Raw genomic sequence first — 23,956 nt, 5'->3', positions numbered from 1 at the left:
GCTATAATTCGTATCAAAACTTACTTACCCTGAGCATAATTTAGAATATGCTGGAACAACGCAAAAAGAAAACAATACTGAGTATAACAGAATCATCGTGTGTAGCAAAAAAAAATGAATTATTCTTTCTTTATCTTCATAATTTACATGTAGATATGATGTAATAACATGTAAATGTCATCCACAAACAGGAAATAATTTTTTAAAAATATCTACGATGCGTTTCCGTATTTTTATTTATTTATAAAACATACAATGGGTTAGATCATCATGCCTTTTTAATGCACATGTTTTCCTTGACACAGAAGGACTGCTTAATGCTAGTTTTAAAGGTTTATTGCCTTAAGACAAATTTGTGGTATAAACCTTCACATTACACAAAAATAACAGTCATAATCGTATATATATATTTTTTATAATTAATTATCATAAACAGTGTCAATTGAAAAATAAACTTTACAATGACTACAATCAAACTGTAATACAATAAGTGTTATTTGTTGATAACGGACCACTAATTGTGTACTTTGTTTTGTAACGAACTAATACTACGTATATAATCAAAATGAAGACTCCAAGAAAGAAGAGACTGACAATCGCATCGCGCATGTTCCGCGAAGGCGGGGAGTCCACATGCTCCTTGGTTTGCTACACTCGACAAGTGTCGTCAATATGGTTAGGGTTAGAAGTAGGTGCATCCTTTGTGATAGAATCAAGATCTTTAAGGAAATTATAGATATATGTAGTTATATATTGTTAACAGGACATTGGATAAAAGTTCACATTTAACTAACGAGGAAACTAGTGAAACAAATTACGTTTAATTACAAGTGTTTTCCATAAACAAGGTCGTATTTTTTCAAGAAACTTGGATGGTTTTTTATGTTACAGCATACAATTTAAATTGCCATTAAATAATTCAATGTCAAAATCTTTAAAAAATTAAAATTAAAAAGCAAGTAATTCGTTTGCTTATGTTATCGTTTTTGTTATGACAGACCAATATTCATTTGTATGCAATACATTAAACGACGGAATTGACAGGAGACTTGATTTGTAAAAAAAATAATGTCACATTGTCATAGTCTTTTGGTTTCATATGAATATAATTTTGATTGGATTGGAAAGTACTAACATTATTCTAAATCGAAATAGCAATAGCGCAATCAAAGCAATTTTAGGAAGTTTATTTTAAAATGACAAAAGATATAAATAAATGCCTACCATTATTTTAATTTACTGATGACATGAATGTGCTGGTCGTCACTGAAGAAGTTGCCGATTTACTGGTCCAGTCTTAGGTAATCAAACAATATTTCTTGTGCAATGTAGACGTCACTGATTTTATACTATATAACCACTACAGATAAGGTATTGAAACTGTAATTAAAGTCACGAACAAACTTGTGTAACTAGTTTTACTTACTGGGACAACCTTCAGTGGGTTCACAGTCAGCTTTGCTGCAGGAACATTCTAACATGCAAAAAATTGGAATTTACAAGAAGAAATAGGTATGTAAATTACCGAGGATGAATGACAATCTTTAAGTTCTCCTTAAAGGTGGCTTAAAGATGCTTAAAGGTATCTACACGGTCTTAAAGCCACCTTTAAGCTACCTTTAAGTTTCAATGTGGCTTAAAGGTGGCTTAAAGATGTCTTAAAGGTGGCTTAAAAATGGCTGCTAGGTCCTTAAAGGCGGTGTAACGAAGAATTTTGACCTGGGTTGAAAACTGATCCGGGGGTATTTTTTCAGCATTGCATATTGAGACCAAAAGTGTTGAATATAGACCCTGTTCCGTTGAAAATTGACACACATCGTTGAATTTTGATCATGAACCCGGTTCAAAATTCAACAGCAAATAAGCACAAATTAACGAATTGATAACTTAGATTTATTTAACCCAAAATTTACATTTTTATTCATATTTATTCTTGAGATTTACATGTTTACATTTTTTAACGGTCGGACGAAAAAAATGAAACATTTTAACACGAAAATAACAAATTTACAATTCGACGATACGCTATTCTCTTTATATAAATTATATATATTGAGAATTGCTGTACTTGAAGGCTTCTGAGTGTTGCTAAAATTCATGAAATGATTTTTAATGATTATCATTAGAGGGATGTCTCTTGTTGAAATTAATATGCAATATGTAGGCCCCATATGTAAGGTACATAAGAATCAGAAGTAAAATGCGAAACCTGCGGCTATGACTGATGTTTTGACTTTACACAGTGAAATTGCAAATTACAGACGGGAGGGTAAATAACACGAAAAGTAGGTGGATGTGGCATTGTAAATTATACACCGGTAAGTTTCTGACATATAATGGTGCAACATGCACACGGTACGGAAGGTCAACTCTTTGCAGGGAATTGGCTGGGGGAGGGCTAAAGCTGAAAAATCATGAAAAATGAACAAATTATGAATGGGTCAAAATCTCATGAAAACCAGTGTGTAGAAAATTTTACAGGTTTTGACCGGTAATTTTCTTCAGAAACTGGTGATTGGACTTATAAAGAGTGAATTAAAGGTATTTGTGCTGAAAGGGAACTGAGGAAATTCTTGTTACAGAGTTCCGAAGACACACATCCCCTGGCTACAATGAAATGTATCAAAAACTGTCCCGTGCCAGCTTAAGCTTCAAGACTACATGGTATTTTCAGATTTCTCATTTAACTGTAATTTTAAGTGGATTTTGTACTATGAATAGTATATTTTGTAAAAATTGGTGATTTTGTTGGTTATATATGTATGCATGATTTATTAGCTATAATATAAATGTGTAGAATGACCACCACTAGAGTAAATTAGCTTAGAAAGTATGTATTTCCCATCCTGATGACAACTAATAGGCTTATGTTAATTACTGAGATAAAAATTAATACTTTAAAACAGTTTTGATCAATCGAATGATTTAAATTATAATTTTGCATCAATTTTACACATTACACATTACTGAGATAAAAATTAATTCTTTTAAACAGTTGTGATCAATCGAATGATTTAAATTATAATTTGGCATCAATTTTGCTGTATGATTTCATGAAATAAAATTAAGCAACCTGACTTATATAACCCATTTTTTTTAAAACAGCATATTTTTCTTTCAAATAAAATTTACATGTAGACAAATACAGTTATCAAAGTATACAATACGTCAAAAAACTCAAGCTTTTGCTAACTCCTATCCAAAAGTGATATTTAAGATAAAGTTACAAAATTCAAAAAGCCACGGTGACCCCTCTTTCCATTTGTCTCCTTAACCATTCCATGTAGAATATGTAAATGTACATTTGACCTTGAAAAAACATCTGCTATGATAATTACTCTTGAAATGAACAAGAAACAACATATTTTTACCCTTTTATTGTATATATGCATCAAAAATGTAGAAAAACATGTAAAATTTGAACATTTCTCATGGATTTCTCATCCGTCCCCAGGTACCCGGGTGTGTTTGAATTTCATTTTGATTAAGAGCAGATTACACACTTGTAGGTCTTACTATTTTAGCGAAGTTAAATTGAGACTAGAAACCAGAATTGATAAGATATTCACTTAATATGATTATGAGCTTACTTTTTCATGAAAACAAGAAATCACATGTATGGCGGCATGTCTTTTTGTGAATAAAAATGCTACAAATCATCCACTTAGCAAAAAAAGATCAATTTTCAATATCAGTGATTGTTTTTTTGAAATATGTGTGAGAAATCACTCAAGGGAATTGCCACAAATCATAATACTGGGTTTAAGTGTTCAATGGACCTCTAGTGATATAATTGAACTTGAACCAATCCCGAAAGACACTAGGATCCAAGAGAAACCCTGATGGAGCGGAAGACTCGAAACTCGCAAATTGACCAGTAAAACGGGGACAATTTCGACCAAACTAGCACAACAATTACTTGAAGAGGAGAACAATGAAGACTCTCCATGGACCAAATACTATAGACCGGACCCAGAGCTGGCAGACACAACAGAGGAACGCAGGAGACGCTCCGCGAGAAGTCGCCTCGCCATCCACGCCGACCCTCTATCCACGGGTGCCGATGATGGATGAATAATTAAGCTGCAGCCGTGAAGAAGTTGTATATTCCTTATAAAGGAATTGTTAAAGTTAGTGAAAATTAAAAATGTGAATTGTGTAAAATGTGTTAAAGTAGAAATGTGCGTTATCTTAGTATAAATCTTGTATCTGGTGATTCACTCTGGAAAACTTCAGGAAGAAACCGATGGACTCCGAACCTATGACGCAAACCTCACCCCTAAGAAGGAAGAGATATTTTGTGAACTTACAAGCATGCCTTGACTTTGTATATATATATGTGACATTAAGCTTAACCATACTTAGTATTACTTTGATGATGAGTTACGATTATATTCAACTATGGTTACTTCATCTTGGTCATTATTGTCATACTTTATTCATTATTGTTTTCATGATTGGAATGCGATATAATCAAGCTATATGATTTTATGTACATGTATACATCCTGGCTATAGATTTGTTTTTGTAGATGAATGATGTTCCAGGCCGGAGGTGGAAACATGTCACTTGTTACTATCTCTTAACATAGATGTTCTGACTGGTATGTCACTAAGAAGTTCATCTGATCAAGGGTAGATCAAGGACGCTTTCCTATTCCGGGCGCCAAGCATGAGAAATCTCCTTTCGGGATATTTCTTTTGTTTCGGGGACGTATGTAAACAGATATCCATGCTATGACCTTCAATTGCTAGAATTACATATTGGTCACTATGATACTTATGTGTACTTAGGTGCTTCGCACTGAATAGTGATAATGATAATTAATAGAATGAACTCTGTGACTCTCATAGCAATGCGTAGTATTCGTAGTATTCCTAAATGATGTTATAAAACCAGGCGAATAATACGGGCATTATAATATCCAAATTGAGAGTTTAAAAGCAAGTGTCATATTTGGCGATTCTGTGTCTGCAACGATAGCTATGGTACTCTATATTGAGTCATGTATTGTGTATTCTATATATTAATCTTTGTAACCTTTTATGCCGTGTATGAATGAACGTAATATGAGTAAGTGATGCCTCATACTAGGTGGGGGACTCCGAGACCCAGGACTCGGAGACTCAAATCCTGCATCCAGACTCTCTGATTGGCAGTTTTGACAGTTTTGTTACTTTATTTAGAAATAAAATATTAATCTTAAATTTGAACACTAAATGTTCACCCATGATCGTCGTAAATGGGCCGAACTAGTCAGAACTGTCCATCATAAGTAAAATCTTATATTATACAATTGTTACTCAAATGACGGAAGTGGCTCCTGGGCATTTTTTGTTTGTTTAAAAAACAATGCATCAATTCTGAAGGTGAAAATATAAATGCATATAAACTCATACTGATGTACAAAAAATCAATATAAAGAATCTGCTTTCCAACAATTGTTTATTTCAATAATTTGAATTTTCATGTGAAATTAATCAATGTTGACTTTCAACGTTTAGCGAATATAAACAAAGCTATATATAACACGATCATAACAGCTGAAAAAATCACAAGACTAACAACAGCATAGTACATGCCAAGTAGTAACGATGGATTATCAAGTGCTTCTGTTTTCATTCTTATGCAAGGGTTTCGTTCTGCTAAAAGGGTAGTTGATGTATTATCTGTAAAAAAAAATGTATTTAGAAAAACTCGTTGATCTGCTTGCATATTGGCTCTGAAAAATATTAGTAGGATTATAATTGTATCATTGGTATAACTTATAACTTTAAATATTTTTTCTTATACCAAACTTCGGAATATTTAGCAATGACTTTGGGTGTTGATTATTTGATAGTTGAAACTCGAATAGTTTTCGACGATGAAATTAAAATGCTCGAATTTCCTTAAATCAAATAGAAATTCCAATCAAAACGAATTAAAGTAATAAAAAGTAAAACCAGCAAAATTATTTATTTATGTCAGGCACATACTAATGCAATATCGAGTTGTTTATATTTTAAAGTCATTTTTACAACTATGATCGGTGCATCTGTTCAAATAATACATACATAATACGTACAAATTAATAGGGGATTAATAAAGGATTCAAAGTTATTCAAATCCTAGCGACACCAAAATGAAACAAGTTTCCATTTTAACAAAGTATCCGAAACACACACACACCCACACCCACACCCACATACCCACACCCACACCCACACACCTATGTCGGCATTCGGCATTCGGTGTGTGTGCTTTTGTCAAGCAAAAAAAAGTGATCAGAAAAAAAAAATCGCTGTATTATTTACCTGATTACGTCGTCCATATGTCTTAACAATTACAAATACCATATACATGTATTTTATCATTCGTGCCAAAAAATTGTTATACATTATTAAAAATGAATACCTTCTGATGCAGACTTTGAACATCCTGCTATATGATTGCATTGATCTTTGGTACAATTGCATTTTAGTCGACAATCCCGACCAAAGTACAATTCAGGACAAGTTGTTCTACAGTTTTCCCCAATATAACCATCATTGCAGGCTTACAAAAATGAAAACAAACGCTCATTATTTAGAAAATGTCCTTACGTCAGAAATTAAAAGAAAACTTGTAAGTACCTGAACAACTTCCTAGAGTCTCATTCCAAACATATCCCAGGCAACATTTTGTTTTTTCGTCTTGTCTAAATTTAAAAATATTTGTTTATATAAATAAAGCTTTCAATTAATCAATGTCCGTTTAGGTGGACTTAATCATTTATGATATGGAATTTCGTACAGAGATTTGATGGGGGCATTTGGTGAAATTCTTATAGTATTAACGATATAATACACTGTAATAAATGTTGAAGCCTTCTTATTACAGTAATATTTAGAATTAACGTACATAATGAATGCTAAAATATTTTGGATAAGTAACCCCAAAAGACAAGATCATCATATTTTTATGTAGAAGTAACACTTTTAAAAGTGTTGCTTAAATTCTAGTAGATTTTGTTGAATGTCTTAAGATATTTGAAGGCTTTTCGTGAATACCTCTTTCACTGAATGTTGCAACATTGTCATGTATATTTTACAAGGCCCCGTTTTTAGTGTGTGTTGCAAATCCAAAAAAAAATGTCATTCCAACAGCCCATTTAAAATTGACACTTTACAAAAAATAGCCAAAAAAATCTATATAAACGTGTGCCCACGATGTCAATGGAATGCTTAATTTGACTTTCCTGGACTGAAAATCGCCTGTTGTTCCGCGTTTCTTTAATGGAATTGCCTAGCTTTAAAATATCACTTGTTGTTGATATTTGAAATCTGAAGAACGGATAAATACGAATATTGATATCATCGCTTTATACTTTTGTGCTGAATTTGTTGACTTAAAAATTGCAATTGCATTGGTTGTTTTTTACCTAATAATCGATTCTAATTAGCATTACATGTTCATGGTCAATAATACATAAACTGCATGGTAAAGGAAGTACATGTATGTAGTCAAGTTAAAATACATGTACTGACAAAAATGCTGTAAAAGTAAGATTAAGGTAATGAAGTACACTGTATTGCAAATAAATGAGTGACAATCCTAAACCGTTCAGATGAAAAAAAAGTGGCTTATTAAAATTATTTCTTATTTTAGGATTAAACTCACACAAGTCGATTGCTATAATCAAGTATTTTCTTAACGAAAGTATGACAATGTTATTTAAGTATACATCAAGACAAACCTACCCTTTACATATCTGAATACAAGTTGATACACCACAATAAGAAAACAACAATGAACATAACAAAATCATCGTTTGCAGCGTTGCCCTTTCAATTCTTTGAAAATATTATTAAATTATTTCCTTATTATTATATTTTACATATAGTACACTAACATGTTTATGACACGTTCACAACGGAAATGTCACTAAAGTTGTATATTTTGGAAAGACGTGATACGTTTCCTCGTTTTCACTTTATTTTGGTTGAAAAAACGAATGATTAGGGAATATTGACTTGTACGGAAAATAATAAATATATTATGTAAACATTTTATGTATTATATCTCATTAATGTTTACGTTGTTACTTATTGTTGTTAATTCCAATTCTAGTGGATTTTTATAATATATTGAGAACATGAACAGCTGGATTACAGATAAATGTATTTGAAGGGTTATCGTGGGTTGCTCATATTAAACACGAAATGGTAGTCCTTAACAAGTTGCAACATTGTCATGTATATTTTACACGAAACCGTTTTTATTATGTGTGGCGAATCCGCGAAATATCATCCCTACAATTTATTTTCTTCAAAAAATAATTATTCATAACGATTTGCCGACACAAGTTTTATTGCTCTATAACATGAACCAAAAGCTTTTTTTTTACTTACGTGTAATTATATCCATCTGCTGTCCTTTATTTTGTTAAGAATTCTTCTAGTTTAGAATTTTTTAAAATTATTTTTGAAATCTTCTTCAAAGAAATACTAACTAATCTCGACATATTTTCGCTTAATTAAACGACCTACGCGTATACATACCAATTGCGTTGATTGCTTTTATTCTCCAAAATAAGCATAAAAGAATTACATGTTCACTAATCTAATATGAACTTCACCAAAAAATGAAGTAAAGTATACGCTGTATACAAACAACTAATAATTATATTTAAAATGCTTTAAAAATTGCTAATGAAGTACACTATTAACACAATAGAGCAAATGTTTAAATATCAAGACCATGACCTTTAGTTAAAAAAAAATAAAGCCTCTCCAAGAATGTATTTTTTGTAATGTTTAATCAAGTCAATCGTTGTATCTGTGTACAGTAAAACACGCTTATAACGAAGTCCCAGGGACGGACAATTTAACTTCGTTATAAGCGTAATTCGTTATATCCGTCAAGTTTACAACATTAAATACAGACTTGGGGAATGAAATTCACTTCGCTGTAAGCGTCAATTCATAATAAGCGTGTTCGCTATAACCGTGTTTTACTGTATTGTTGTCCAAAAGTATGAAAATGTTATTGAAGTTTACATCAAGACAAATCATGTAGTTGGACACATGCTGTTCCAATACTAAGCTGACATGTATCTTTGAAAAGCGTTTAAAAATAATTTTATCATTTTTAATCGGAAGGAATCGTACAAATTTACATGATTGCGCACAGACGAACATACATTTTTAAGTACATTCCAAAAATTGAGCAATTATTTTTATATAAACTGATTGTATTCTTAAAAAAATCTTTCTATATGATAAATTGGCGATCTTTATGGTTTGTTAGTGCATATAAATGTAGAGTTTGTACTGTGTTTATGATATTTAGAAAAGCTGCGAAGCACATGATACAAATTTTCACATAGAGCGTGTGTAAACAAAATAGGAAATATTTATAATTTTTAGTTTCCTCAATAGCACAATTGTGTCCTTCATGGTATATTTTGTTTGTATTTAGTTTGATTTCTGCTAACAAAATCAAAAGGAAGACAGAAATGTAAAAAAAATAATCATTTACTACTTAAATTGATAATTAAAGTTAAGTGAATACGCAGTAAAATGTGAGTTGTTACGCAAAGTACCTTTGTAGGCTATATTGTGCATCGAAATGTTCAAATCATTTATATCTATTTACTTCAAAATTTACTACTAGTATATGATAGATCCTTTTTTCCATTTGTTCTATACATGTACTTAAGATTTATATAATTATTAATATTTGAGGATTGTGAGAAATCTAGCAATAAAAGACATATGTGCTTAATGAGTTGTAAGAAACCGTAATTGTACCCTGTAATTATGGTTCATGATAAGCAGTTATGCCTGTAACAATTATACTATACACAAATATTACATGTAACTTACATGTAAACACATAACGTGAAATAAAATAGTATTCACACCTTCAAATTTATTTGATGAACGAAGTTTTCTTGAACGAAAAATATATCCACTTAGAATGTTTTTCCATGATATCAAAGTCTTGTGACTGGTTTTAGACTAATGTTACTTTGAGGCACATAGCTTCAAATTGGATGTACAAATCAAATAAAGTGAATTTTGATCTTAACACAAGTGATTAATCAACAATGGCTACAATTATACTGAATTATAACACATAATGTTTTTTGATAAAGGGCCATGAAGTGTGTTCTTTGATTTGTAACGAACTAATCCTGTGTATAATATAAGCATGAAGACAGCCAGAGAAAAGAGAGTTACAATCGCCGTTAGCATGTTCCGGAAAAGAGGAGCGCCCCCATGCTTCTGTGTTTTGATTCCTTGACAAGTGTGAGTGTCATTACGGTGGATGAATTGAGTCGATACATTTTTTGTAATTGAATCAAGATCTATAAGAAAATAAATGTACATTTTTAAATGATACTTGTAATATTTACACAAGGGAACTCGATATTTACAAATGATCATATTTTGATTTGAATGAAAATTATTTAAAAAAACCAGTGATAGGTTTTTATACGAATAAAAAAGGAATACAATTTTCACTGTTAGCCAAACACTTGATATATATACACAATTCATGTAATAACAGAAAAATCATGGAATGTTTTGCTGTTGATCACAAGTGCCCCCCATTAGCTATAGGTGGGTATATTTTATCTAGAAACAAGGATGTTTATAAAATTTTAGCTTACAATATTAAAATGAATCAAACTTCATAAAGTTAAATTCAAAACAAATGTTTCTGTTACTTTTATTACCGTGTTATGACCGTCAAAATCTATGTACAGTGTAAACGATAATTTAGAAGTATTGTTGCAATGGCGAGGTACTGAGTATTTCAACAATGTGCAATATATTCGTTTTAATTTATTATTTGATAGTGTCGTTACTCTCTTTAAATTATATTTCTGTGATGAATATTTCAAAATAACAACAACTACAAAAATAATGCATACCATTTTTCATCTTCACAGATGAAATGAAAATGTTTGTGCTCTGTGGAAACGTTGTTGACTTATTAGTCCAATCTAAAAATAATAGAGCAGTATTTCAATTAGAGCGTGCTGGTTTAATACTATTTTATGATTCTAGGTAAAATTATTAAAAATTTCAAAACGTCATTGACATACTCATTATACTTATCATACACCTGACTTACCGGGACAACCGTCAGCGGGATCACAATGATCCTCCGTGCAGGAACATTTTGATAAGCAGTTGTGTCCGTATTGTGGGTACGGACATGGCATATCACAACGTGGTCCAGATGTACCAGCACGGCATCCTGAATATTAAGATTGATATTTACAATAGGAAAGATTCATGACTTTTTGTGCATTTGTTTAAAAATAACATTTGGAATTTGGTTTTAAAAGCTATGTTCAATATATTACATAAAACTGACCAATGCATCTATATTCTATTGTATTCCAGAAATATCCAGGACAACACTCAACTACTCCTCCCGTACTGATATAAAAAAAAAAATTAAAAAGTGTTGGCATATCTGTTGATATATGTTCATGCATGCATATATCCAGTAACACTTGTTTCAATTACAATTTGAAATTTAAAAAAAATAATAATATTTCTCACCTTCTGCAGACATTCGCATGTAAGGTATCAATACACAAGAAAATCAACTGCACTACTTTCACTACCAATTGAGATGTCTTCATAGTTTCGTTCATAACAAGATAATAAAAAGTTAATTTCCTGCAACACGTTATCAAGTGAATAACTTTCTATCATTTATTTTGAAGTTTTTAATACGTCCTGTTCACTTCCTTTTCTACATAGATCGTCAAAGTTGATGTCAATGGTACGCTTTCCTGAACATTTTGAGTTTTATACCGGAATCAGCTGACGAGTGCCTATCTAATATGACAAGCATATTTGGGGGAACAAATTATGCAGATTACTGGCGCCAGAATTGATAAAATCACTTGATCTGAAATTTTTTTAATTTGTAAACGATCATATCAATTACAGGTACATTTCAAGTTTGCGAAAGTTGTTGCATTCTTCCCATTCCTTTCCAATCAATTGAAGAACGTCTCAGCGCATTAGAAAGAAACCAGCACTTTATTAAAACAAATCAAAATCAATTTGAAACCTTGAACATTTATATGGGAAATTACATGATTTGAAGTAACATTGTATAACGAAAAACAAAACATATTTCAGTTGGTAAGAGTTTGCTAACCATTTGGTCTTTTGTGGGTAAATTCGTCTTTTCCTACTTTATCCTAAAATTAAAGTTGAGCAAATAGGAAGATTTCTGGAGCAGTATTAACATACCATATGAAATAAAGTAAAAGCAGAAACCTTTGAAACCGAACTCGATCTGAGTAGTCAGGAACTTAAGCACACATTAAAACTAAATGTGGAAAGCAAAGAAAGCGCCCAAGAAATTAACTTAGATCTTATCTGCAAAATTCCGAAATGTTGTTAAGTCGTAGTTGTACTGTCATTTAGTATTTTTTTTTACATGGTCCAGCTAAACGTAAAACCTTTTAAACGTAATGATTATACATGTATGAGTGTAGTTTTGACATTAATCGCAAGCAGATATGCATGTAAACGACTCTCTACTCAATGTGGCAAATTCAAATTAAATCAATAAAAAAAGCTTAAAACAAATTGGCTTGTTCGAAATTTAAAAAACAAACAACACCTAAATTCAATGTATACAAGAGATGTTTGATAATCCTTGTGTTGCCTTTTAAAATTGCACAAAATAAGTAGCATCTAGGCATAGGTTCGTAAAATCCAAAAGAAACAGTCGCCTCGGCGGCGATTAAACGTAAAGTAAAATATTTGTATTCCTATAAACTTAACCAAATAAATCACTCCTTATTACAGTTTCCTCGTCATACACATCAACAGTTTGCTTAAAACTCTGAAACAAATTTAAGCTGGTTATTGAATATGCCCAGCATTGGCCGAAAGATAACGGTCGGTTAAAAAAAGTAGCTGTGCGTTTCTGTGGCGGCATTGATTACGAAAGTCTAGTTTAGCTTGACGCTTTGTTTAGGAAACGCAGCCTTGCCTAGAGATGGCGTGTGGTTAAATTATGAACATTTTATTAAAGAAAAATAAAAAAATTAACTGTTTAGTAAAGGTATTGGTGATTCTTTGCATACCAGAACTCACTAATTAAGGAAAATTTTCCTTATCTTGCAATACATATTAAGTAAGTAATCATGTAATTTACAAAAGTGTCATGTGATTGGATTTTCAATGTAATGAAAAACAACTTGATATTTTGACTTTCCCATATTATATTTTCTTAAGAAAACCAAATGGCTTGCAGTCGTTCTTTTGACGCTCGCGTCAATTTCTAACAGAAGGTTACATAAATTATACATACTAGTATTTCCCTACGTGTTATAGTTTATTGGAGAAATGCAGTTGTGGAATCGATTTGAAAAAAAGGTTTAATTAACATACATGCAGCAAAACAATATACCTATTAAAACATTTGACGTTTTCTCTTCTTCTAAATTCCATATCATTGTTTTTATTTCAATAATATTCTACTTCAATCAAGAACGTGACAATTCCTTTCAATATTTTTCTCCCAAATCTGGGAGGGGTATTTAGTTTAATTACATAACCTGCGCCTAAACCGAACAGTAATGTTTATAATCATTTGACAAAAAATTCATTTATATTGACAACACACCTATTTTGAAGAATTTTATTTACAACGATTAAAACTGTCAAAAATGTTTAAAAGAAACATTATTTTATTATGGTAGTGAAATAATGAATTTAATTTTATTCTTTAACATATGTATTTTCATAGATCAGCTAATTGTTTTGCAAACTCCGCGGTACAATTGTTTTTTTTACTATACATAATTAAAACCAATTTTGAAACAGCTACGACAATCATTACACTATTAAGCATGTTCCGGAAAAGAGGAGCGCCCCCATGCTTCTGTGTTTTGATTCCTTGACAAGTGTGAGTGTCATTACGGTGGATGAATTGAGTCGATACATTTTTTGTAATTGAATCAAGATCTATAAGAAAATAAATGTACATTTTTAAATGATACTTGTAATATTTACACAAGGGAACTCGATATTTACAAATGATCATATTTTGATTTGAATGAAAATTATTTAAAAAAACCAGTGATAGGTTTTTATACGAATAAAAAAGGAATACAATTTTCACTGTTAGCCAAACACTTGATATATATACACAATTCATGTAATAACAGAAAAATCATGGAATGTTTTGCTGTTGATCACAAGTGCCCCCCATTAGCTATAGGTGGGTATATTTTATCTAGAAACAAGGATGTTTATAAAATTTTAGCTTACAATATTAAAATGAATCAAACTTCATAAAGTTAAATTCAAAACAAATGTTTCTGTTACTTTTATTACCGTGTTATGACCGTCAAAATCTATGTACAGTGTAAACGATAATTTAGAAGTATTGTTGCAATGGCGAGGTACTGAGTATTTCAACAATGTGCAATATATTCGTTTTAATTTATTATTTGATAGTGTCGTTACTCTCTTTAAATTATATTTCTGTGATGAATATTTCAAAATAACAACAACTACAAAAATAATGCATACCATTTTTCATCTTCACAGATGAAATGAAAATGTTTGTGCTCTGTGGAAACGTTGTTGACTTATTAGTCCAATCTAAAAATAATAGAGCAGTATTTCAATTAGAGCGTGCTGGTTTAATACTATTTTATGATTCTAGGTAAAATTATTAAAAATTTCAAAACGTCATTGACATACTCATTATACTTATCATACACCTGACTTACCGGGACAACCGTCAGCGGGATCACAATGATCCTCCGTGCAGGAACATTTTGATAAGCAGTTGTGTCCGTATTGTGGGTACGGACATGGCATATCACAACGTGGTCCAGATGTACCAGCACGGCATCCTGAATATTAAGATTGATATTTACAATAGGAAAGATTCATGACTTTTTGTGCATTTGTTTAAAAATAACATTTGGAATTTGGTTTTAAAAGCTATGTTCAATATATTACATAAAACTGACCAATGCATCTATATTCTATTGTATTCCAGAAATATCCAGGACAACACTCAACTACTCCTCCCGTACTGATATAAAAAAAAAAATTAAAAAGTGTTGGCATATCTGTTGATATATGTTCATGCATGCATATATCCAGTAACACTTGTTTCAATTACAATTTGAAATTTAAAAAAAATAATAATATTTCTCACCTTCTGCAGACATTCGCATGTAAGGTATCAATACACAAGAAAATCAACTGCACTACTTTCACTACCAATTGAGATGTCTTCATAGTTTCGTTCATAACAAGATAATAAAAAGTTAATTTCCTGCAACACGTTATCAAGTGAATAACTTTCTATCATTTATTTTGAAGTTTTTAATACGTCCTGTTCACTTCCTTTTCTACATAGATCGTCAAAGTTGATGTCAATGGTACGCTTTCCTGAACATTTTGAGTTTTATACCGGAATCAGCTGACGAGTGCCTATCTAATATGACAAGCATATTTGGGGGAACAAATTATGCAGATTACTGGCGCCAGAATTGATAAAATCACTTGATCTGAAATTTTTTTAATTTGTAAACGATCATATCAATTACAGGTACATTTCAAGTTTGCGAAAGTTGTTGCATTCTTCCCATTCCTTTCCAATCAATTGAAGAACGTCTCAGCGCATTAGAAAGAAACCAGCACTTTATTAAAACAAATCAAAATCAATTTGAAACCTTGAACATTTATATGGGAAATTACATGATTTGAAGTAACATTGTATAACGAAAAACAAAACATATTTCAGTTGGTAAGAGTTTGCTAACCATTTGGTCTTTTGTGGGTAAATTCGTCTTTTCCTACTTTATCCTAAAATTAAAGTTGAGCAAATAGGAAGATTTCTGGAGCAGTATTAACATACCATATGAAATAAAGTAAAAGCAGAAACCTTTGAAACCGAACTCGATCTGAGTAGTCAGGAACTTAAGCACACATTAAAACTAAATGTGGAAAGCAAAGAAAGCGCCCAAGAAATTAACTTAGATCTTATCTGCAAAATTCCGAAATGTTGTTAAGTCGTAGTTGTACTGTCATTTAGTATTTTTTTTTACATGGTCCAGCTAAACGTAAAACCTTTTAAACGTAATGATTATACATGTATGAGTGTAGTTTTGACATTAATCGCAAGCAGATATGCATGTAAACGACTCTCTACTCAATGTGGCAAATTCAAATTAAATCAATAAAAAAAGCTTAAAACAAATTGGCTTGTTCGAAATTTAAAAAACAAACAACACCTAAATTCAATGTATACAAGAGATGTTTGATAATCCTTGTGTTGCCTTTTAAAATTGCACAAAATAAGTAGCATCTAGGCATAGGTTCGTAAAATCCAAAAGAAACAGTCGCCTCGGCGGCGATTAAACGTAAAGTAAAATATTTGTATTCCTATAAACTTAACCAAATAAATCACTCCTTATTACAGTTTCCTCGTCATACACATCAACAGTTTGCTTAAAACTCTGAAACAAATTTAAGCTGGTTATTGAATATGCCCAGCATTGGCCGAAAGATAACGGTCGGTTAAAAAAAGTAGCTGTGCGTTTCTGTGGCGGCATTGATTACGAAAGTCTAGTTTAGCTTGACGCTTTGTTTAGGAAACGCAGCCTTGCCTAGAGATGGCGTGTGGTTAAATTATGAACATTTTATTAAAGAAAAATAAAAAAATTAACTGTTTAGTAAAGGTATTGGTGATTCTTTGCATACCAGAACTCACTAATTAAGGAAAATTTTCCTTATCTTGCAATACATATTAAGTAAGTAATCATGTAATTTACAAAAGTGTCATGTGATTGGATTTTCAATGTAATGAAAAACAACTTGATATTTTGACTTTCCCATATTATATTTTCTTAAGAAAACCAAATGGCTTGCAGTCGTTCTTTTGACGCTCGCGTCAATTTCTAACAGAAGGTTACATAAATTATACATACTAGTATTTCCCTACGTGTTATAGTTTATTGGAGAAATGCAGTTGTGGAATCGATTTGAAAAAAAGGTTTAATTAACATACATGCAGCAAAACAATATACCTATTAAAACATTTGACGTTTTCTCTTCTTCTAAATTCCATATCATTGTTTTTATTTCAATAATATTCTACTTCAATCAAGAACGTGACAATTCCTTTCAATATTTTTCTCCCAAATCTGGGAGGGGTATTTAGTTTAATTACATAACCTGCGCCTAAACCGAACAGTAATGTTTATAATCATTTGACAAAAAATTCATTTATATTGACAACACACCTATTTTGAAGAATTTTATTTACAACGATTAAAACTGTCAAAAATGTTTAAAAGAAACATTATTTTATTATGGTAGTGAAATAATGAATTTAATTTTATTCTTTAACATATGTATTTTCATAGATCAGCTAATTGTTTTGCAAACTCCGCGGTACAATTGTTTTTTTTACTATACATAATTAAAACCAATTTTGAAACAGCTACGACAATCATTACACTATTAACACTATAATAGTTGTCAAACCATTATGACGAATAATCCTTATGTTTGTTTTCTTCTTAGTGCATATGTAACTATCTGTGAAAATGGTAATAGTTGTTAGGTCACGCGAAACAGCCAAATGTATATGTAATAATTCTTACTGATCCTGTCTCGCAATAAGTTTCAGTAGTTGCAATCTAAGTTAATACTTTAGATGATGAAGATTTATCTGTTGATACATTTTCGACATTTTGTGGCGGTAAGAAGCGTGTCTTCACCGGCTAGAAATATTAATATATTTGTAAAACACTGATGTTTTTAAATGTACTAAACTGACACAATAAGAGTTTATTTTAAGTCCTCTAACAGTGAAACCGGAAGTGGTGAGGGTGGGTGGGTGAATTTATAGTTTTAATAGCAATATGTCAGTCATGTTTTGTTATGTTATAACGAATTGATTTCAAACTTCCTGTGCAACTTCATAATGGTGTGCATATAAAGTTTAAATTCATTTACTTTTAATTTACAGGTATTTACGTATATACATACATGCATGATCGGAAATGTGCTACGGCGATGCGTTGATCTTTCCAAAGGAACCCGAATGAGCCCAAAAATAATGCAAAATGTTTTAAGCTAGTCGGATTCGTCCATTAAGAATCTAGCTCCGATTTTTTCCATACATATTTAGCCCATTAAACAACAAGAATTGTTTTAAAATTTAGGGTGTTGCAGGGGACATGCATCGTTTTGTCAATATTGTTTTCATTTGTATTCATTATGTTTTTATGATAGGTTGTGTAAAATTTCATGCATGACATAAACATTCTTAAAATGTATTCGTATATAGCAAGTGGAACAGTTAAGAGAGTTCACCATGCACCTTTAGAAGAAGATTGCAAACATCCGATAACGTGGTGACATTGTTCTTTGGTACAATCACACTGTAATAAACAGCCAGGACCAAAATACATTGCAGGATACTTTGTAGAGCAGTTATCTCCAAAGAATCTATTTTTGCAAATTTTGCGCATGTAATATGAAGAAATAATAACGATCATGATGTAGCACAATTGTTAAATTCTATAACGTCCATTGTTTCCAGAAAACATTTCACGTAGAACATGTACCTGTACAGTCTCCTATGGTATCATTCCAGATAGATCCAGTACAACACCTTGATCCACTAAGAAAATATCATATAAGGTATGATAAGCTTTCATATAAATATCACTATTATGTTTTCAAAACATGATATCATATTAATGCCTGTTCAATTTACAATGATGTCATTCCAGTTATATCCAAAACAACAACTATTTTTTTTTTCGTAGAAAATATCACAGAAAGTATATAATACTTTAATTAAAAATCAATTTTGATGGGCAATCATTCGTATAGTAAATATTTTCGCGTTTCCACTACGAATTTGCATTACATATACATTACATTAATGTCTTACAGGAACAGTCTGTTTTGATACATCTGTTAAAAGATATAAAACAAATCATACCTGCCACATCGCTTAGAATATGATGAAACAATACAAAAAGAAATTAACAAGAAAACTTTTATTGCCAGATATATCGAATGCAACACTTAAAGAGACAGTACGGCACATGTTATCAAAAAACTGACTTGAAAAATTTTTCCGATCGGGTTTGGTAGTTTTGTACTACTCATGAATGTATAAACTTTCAGAAAATTACAAAGTTCTCCATGCAATAAATCTAATTGTTTCATTGAAATTAATAATTACGTATAACCTATCACATAAATACATTGCAACGTGTTCGGGGTTCAGCCTTCTATACTATTACGCATGCGTATTCACTGTAAACAAAACACATGCAGGGCTCGCGAAGAATCTCCTGGACAGGTTTGTTGATGAAAATATGTCTTTTCTACTTCTCATATATAACTGTTCAAAGTTTTTAAAATAACCACAATTATTATTTTGTAAGCATGTATTTTTCGTGTTTATCATAGGAGTTCTACAACCTAAATTTATTTTTATAAATGAGGCCCCTTGAGGGGTTATTTGACATATTTATGTCTATTCATTTTAAAATGAACCTAAATTGGTAAACCGTTTATGAATCATCGAGTAAGTAAGGATGTGTTTCATTTAGAGAATCGCCTTAACCTCTTTTTCCTTGATGACCGTAGTGGGACGAAGATCTTGTAGTTTCCAGCACGTGTCAATTACTGTCAATCAAAGTCCACATGATACAAATAAACGATATAAGATTATTCCGGTTTGTACGACCCTTAAATTTCCGGAAGCTCATAATTATGTTAATTAAGTATGTGAAAGGGATTTTCATGTATGACAACTATTACAATACACGTTATTTCTTATTTCCTAACTATACAATAGGTAAATCTGAAATTACTGACACATATGTTTTCAGCTGTACTGTCTCTTTAAAATAAAAAAAGCAAAAGCACATTAATTTCCTTATAGGCATAATATATACAAATATGAACTATTTTGAAAATTACAGTTTGTAACACTGGTTTAGACTTTGTACACTATAAAGGTTTTAATTGATCATTATTAGGTCCAAAGTTGAAAAAGTAAATTAGTCATGTTTACCCCGATTCCTCTAGTATACTAAGGAACGAAAGTTATTTCAATGAATCACTCTCAGAAATTTTTAGTGTTTCCTGTGAAATTTATTCAAATCAAAATATTTATCAAAATAATTTCTTGAACTGAAAACATATAAAAAATGCGATTTTTTTTTCTAATTGTTAAACACAATTGCAACAAGTTCCAATTGAGTGTATAATCAGTAAATACAGCTTTAATAGCTCATAAGTTTGTTTTAAAAAAGAAAATTTTGTATGCATGTTTTGGGCTGCATGCTCATTCATCGTCGTGAAATTTATTAGCTGATATACATTCAACATGATTAAAAAATAAATTGCCTATTTTCATTTACTGAATAATAAAGATATTTTTCTCATTTATCCGACCTTTACACAATTCACTTATTACGGAAAGAGAAAATAAACATGTTTGCCCATTAATTAAAGTGCTGCTTATAATTGAAGAGATGCTAAAATTGAATTGTGGTGCAGCAAAAATATTGCGCGGGGGGGGGGGGGGGGTTATGTATGCCTTCCTGACTTTGGAGGAGAATAGTTACAACACGAGAGAGAGAGAGGAGGGAGGGAAGTAGGGGGTATATTTTTTCTTATTAAAAATGTTACTACATGTATATCATGGCAACATTCTTAACTGTGCAAGAGAAGAAACATGTAGATGTATTACATGTGTTGATAATGAACAGTGTTCAAATTCAAAAGTATATAACTAAAGTACCGTAATAGGGTGAAATATTATTTGAAAACTGTTTGTTATCACCATTTTTCATTTTTAATTTAACACAATACTTATTTTGATATCAGCGACTGGTGGGGGGGGGGGGGGGGTGTGAGGATTTATAAATGTTTAACATGTTTATTATCCGACTTGATTTAAATAATAAATAAACGCATCTAAAATGATTAATATAAAGAGTATTTCGTTTTTTAATGCATGTTATGTTTTTAAAAAAATATATTTCAAATGGATTTCATAATCTAAAGACCACAAATACCCTTATAAGGGAATTACGTAATATCTTGAACAAGGTGTCAGACTGACAATTTACAAGGTTGAATATTGGGACATTCACACCTTTTGATCTACTGAAAGTATGTATACTATACACAGATACTGACTCGCTGATTTTCCTGTGAAGTTAAACTTCAAAGACATTTTAAAGTCCAGACCAATTACCTTCTCTCTTTTGAAAAAAAAAATCAGTATGTTGAGCAATATGGTGGAATTTTTTTATCGTTAAAACGTTGTCCCTCCTCCACATATATGTTACATTAAAGTTTTAAAATTCAGATAATTTAAAACTACATGTATCTATAAATTGTAATTCATAGTTTTAAATTCTTTTAATTTTTAAACTTTAATGTAACATATATACTAATATTTATTTGACAATATTGATTAAATGAAAATCATTGTAATTAAAAAACCAACTAGATATTTAGTTACTAAAACATTGATTTTAAAATATATAAAAATATTTTCCCCTTTTTATTGAATAAGATGCTATATTTTGTATGATCGGAGCTTGGGGGGGGGGGGGGGGGGGTCAGAGGATAATTTAAATTTTTAACTTACATAGTACATGTACAACTATCCAAAATATGTCTAAGCTCCCCCAGAAAACAAGTATCCCTGCCCTTTCCCTGGAAAGAATTCTGACCGCGCATGTAATTATATATGAACTTAAAGAAATAGAAGCCCATTTTCTCTCTTGTAAGCAATAGGAAAGAATCAAAACAAATCCAGATTTTGGTCTCAAATAAAGTAAATATTCAATTCATTGTTTAAACATAATAACTTATAAAAACATACTAGGTACAGTGGGTTACAGTGGTGTACAGTATTTATCAGTACCCTGTACAGTGGTGAACAGTGGGGTACAGTGCTGGTCAATGCCCCGTACAGTGGTAAACAGTGAGGTGCAATGCTGGTCAGTGGGTAGTTACTGTGCTGTCCAGTTGAGTACAGTGGAGTACAGTGGCTCTGTACAGTGGGGTACAGTGGGATACAGTGTGGTACAGTAGCTCTGTACAGTGGGTGTACAGTGTATTTACAGTAGGGTACAGTGGTTATACAGTAGATGTCAGACAATGTCAGTCAATTTTTGGGAATATCAGTGGATTTTGAATTCAGTAGTGTATGTTTCTGTTAATTTTATTACCGTTTTTTGACCGTCCAAATCTATGTACAGTGTATACGATAATTCAGAGGTATTGTTGCAATGGCGAGGTACTGAGTATGTCAAACAATGTGGAATATATTCGTTTTAATTTATTATTTGATTGTGTCATTACTCTTTTTGAATTATATTTCTGTGATAAATATTTCAAAATAACAACAACAACAACAAAAATAATGCATACCATTTTTCATCTTCACATATGAAATTAAAATGTTTGTGGTATGTGGAAACGTTGTTGAATTATTAGTCCAATCTAAAAATAATAAAGCAGTATTTCATTTAGATCTCGCTGGTTTAATACTGTTTTATGAATCTTGGTAAAATTATTAAAATTTTCAAAAAGTCATTGACATACTTATTATACTTATTATACAGGTGACTTACCAGGACAACCGTCAGCGGGATCACAATGATCCTCCGTGCAGGAACATTTTGACAAGCAGTTGTGTCCGTATTGTGGGTACAGACATGGCATATCACAACGTGGTCCAAATGTACCGGCACGGCATCCTGATTATTAAGATTGATATTTGCACGAGGAAAGATGCATGATTTTTATGTTCATTTGTTTAAAAACAACATTTGGAACTTGGACTTGAAATGATATGTTCAATATATTGCATTAAACTGACCTATGCATCTATTTTCTATTTTATTCCAGAAATATCCAGGACAGCACCCAACTATTCCTCCCGTACTGATATAAAAAAATAAAAAGTGTTGGCATGTATGTTGAAATATGTTCATGCATGCATTCATCCAGTAACACTTGTTTCAATTACAATTCAAAATTTAAAAAATATAATATTTCTCACCTTCTGCAGAGATTTGCATGTAAGGTATCAATACACAAGAAAATCAACTGCACTACTTTCACTACCAATGGAGATGACTTCATAGTTTCGTTCCTGAAAAGATAATAACAAGCTAATTTCCTGCAACACGTTATCAAGTGAATAACTTTCTATCATTTATTTTCAAGTTTTTCATACGTCCTGTTCACTTCCTTTTCTACATAGATCGTCAAAGTTGATGTCAATGATACGCTTTCCTGAACATTTTGAGTTTTACACCGGAATCAGCTGACAAGTGCCTATCTAACAAGACAAGCATATTTGGGGGAACAAATTATGCAAATTACTGGCGCCAGAATTGATAAAATCACTCGATCTGAAAAATGTTATATTTGTAAACAATCCTATCAATTACAGGTACATTTCAAGTTTGCTAAAGTTGTTGCATACTTCCCATTCCTTTCCAATCAATTGAAGAAAATTCCATAGCGTCTCAGCGCATTAGAAAGAAACCAGCACTTTATTAAAACGAATCAATTTGAAACCTTAAACATTCATATGGGAAATTACATGATTTGAAGTTACATTGTATAACGAAAAACAAAACATATTAGTTTGCTAACCATTCGGTTTTTTGTGGGTAAATTCGTCTTTTCCTGCTTTATCCTAATATTAAAGTTGAGCAAATAGGAAAATTGCTGGAGCAGTATTAACATACCATATCAAATAAAGTAAAACCAGAAACGTTTGAAACCGAACTCGATCAGAGTAGTCAGGAACTTGAGCACACATTAAAACTAAATGTGGAAAGCAAAGAAAGCGCCCAAGAAATTAACTTAGATCTAATCTGCAAAATTCCGAAAAGTTGTTAAGTCGTTGTTGTACT

General features: G+C 31.4%; 5 long non-coding RNA genes across 5 annotated transcripts in view; all 5 read right to left on the bottom strand.

Annotated features, from left to right (window-relative positions):
• Positions 1-23,956, bottom strand: part of LOC136271836 (uncharacterized) — a 48,750-nt gene that overhangs the window by 6,050 nt on the left and 18,744 nt on the right. Inside the window, exon 4 of the long non-coding RNA XR_010709829.1 lies at positions 29-719. This is a non-coding gene — a long non-coding RNA (uncharacterized lncRNA). The remainder of the gene's footprint in view (positions 1-28; positions 720-23,956) is intronic.
• LOC136271837 (uncharacterized) lies at positions 5,479-7,832 on the bottom strand. The gene is made up of 4 exons (XR_010709830.1): positions 7,722-7,832; positions 6,615-6,679; positions 6,397-6,537; positions 5,479-5,669 (listed from the first exon to the last, which is right to left on the bottom strand). It is a non-coding gene; the product is annotated as an uncharacterized lncRNA (long non-coding RNA).
• On the bottom strand, positions 9,675-11,957 carry LOC136271950 (uncharacterized). Its single transcript, XR_010709873.1, has 5 exons — positions 11,544-11,957; positions 11,353-11,417; positions 11,107-11,232; positions 10,904-10,975; positions 9,675-10,333 (listed from the first exon to the last, which is right to left on the bottom strand). It is a non-coding gene; the product is annotated as an uncharacterized lncRNA (long non-coding RNA).
• Positions 14,491-15,116, bottom strand: LOC136271952 (uncharacterized). Its single transcript, XR_010709876.1, has 3 exons — positions 14,996-15,116; positions 14,750-14,875; positions 14,491-14,618 (listed from the first exon to the last, which is right to left on the bottom strand). It is a non-coding gene; the product is annotated as an uncharacterized lncRNA (long non-coding RNA).
• Positions 22,029-23,354, bottom strand: LOC136271951 (uncharacterized). Its single transcript, XR_010709875.1, has 4 exons — positions 23,092-23,354; positions 22,909-22,973; positions 22,661-22,786; positions 22,029-22,529 (listed from the first exon to the last, which is right to left on the bottom strand). It is a non-coding gene; the product is annotated as an uncharacterized lncRNA (long non-coding RNA).

This window comes from Magallana gigas, chromosome 9, assembly GCF_963853765.1.
Source record: "Magallana gigas chromosome 9, xbMagGiga1.1, whole genome shotgun sequence".
Lineage (NCBI taxonomy): Eukaryota > Metazoa > Mollusca > Bivalvia > Ostreida > Ostreidae > Magallana > Magallana gigas.
The sequence above is the reverse complement of the archived record's forward strand: the minus strand, read 5'-3'. Positions and strand labels throughout refer to the sequence as shown.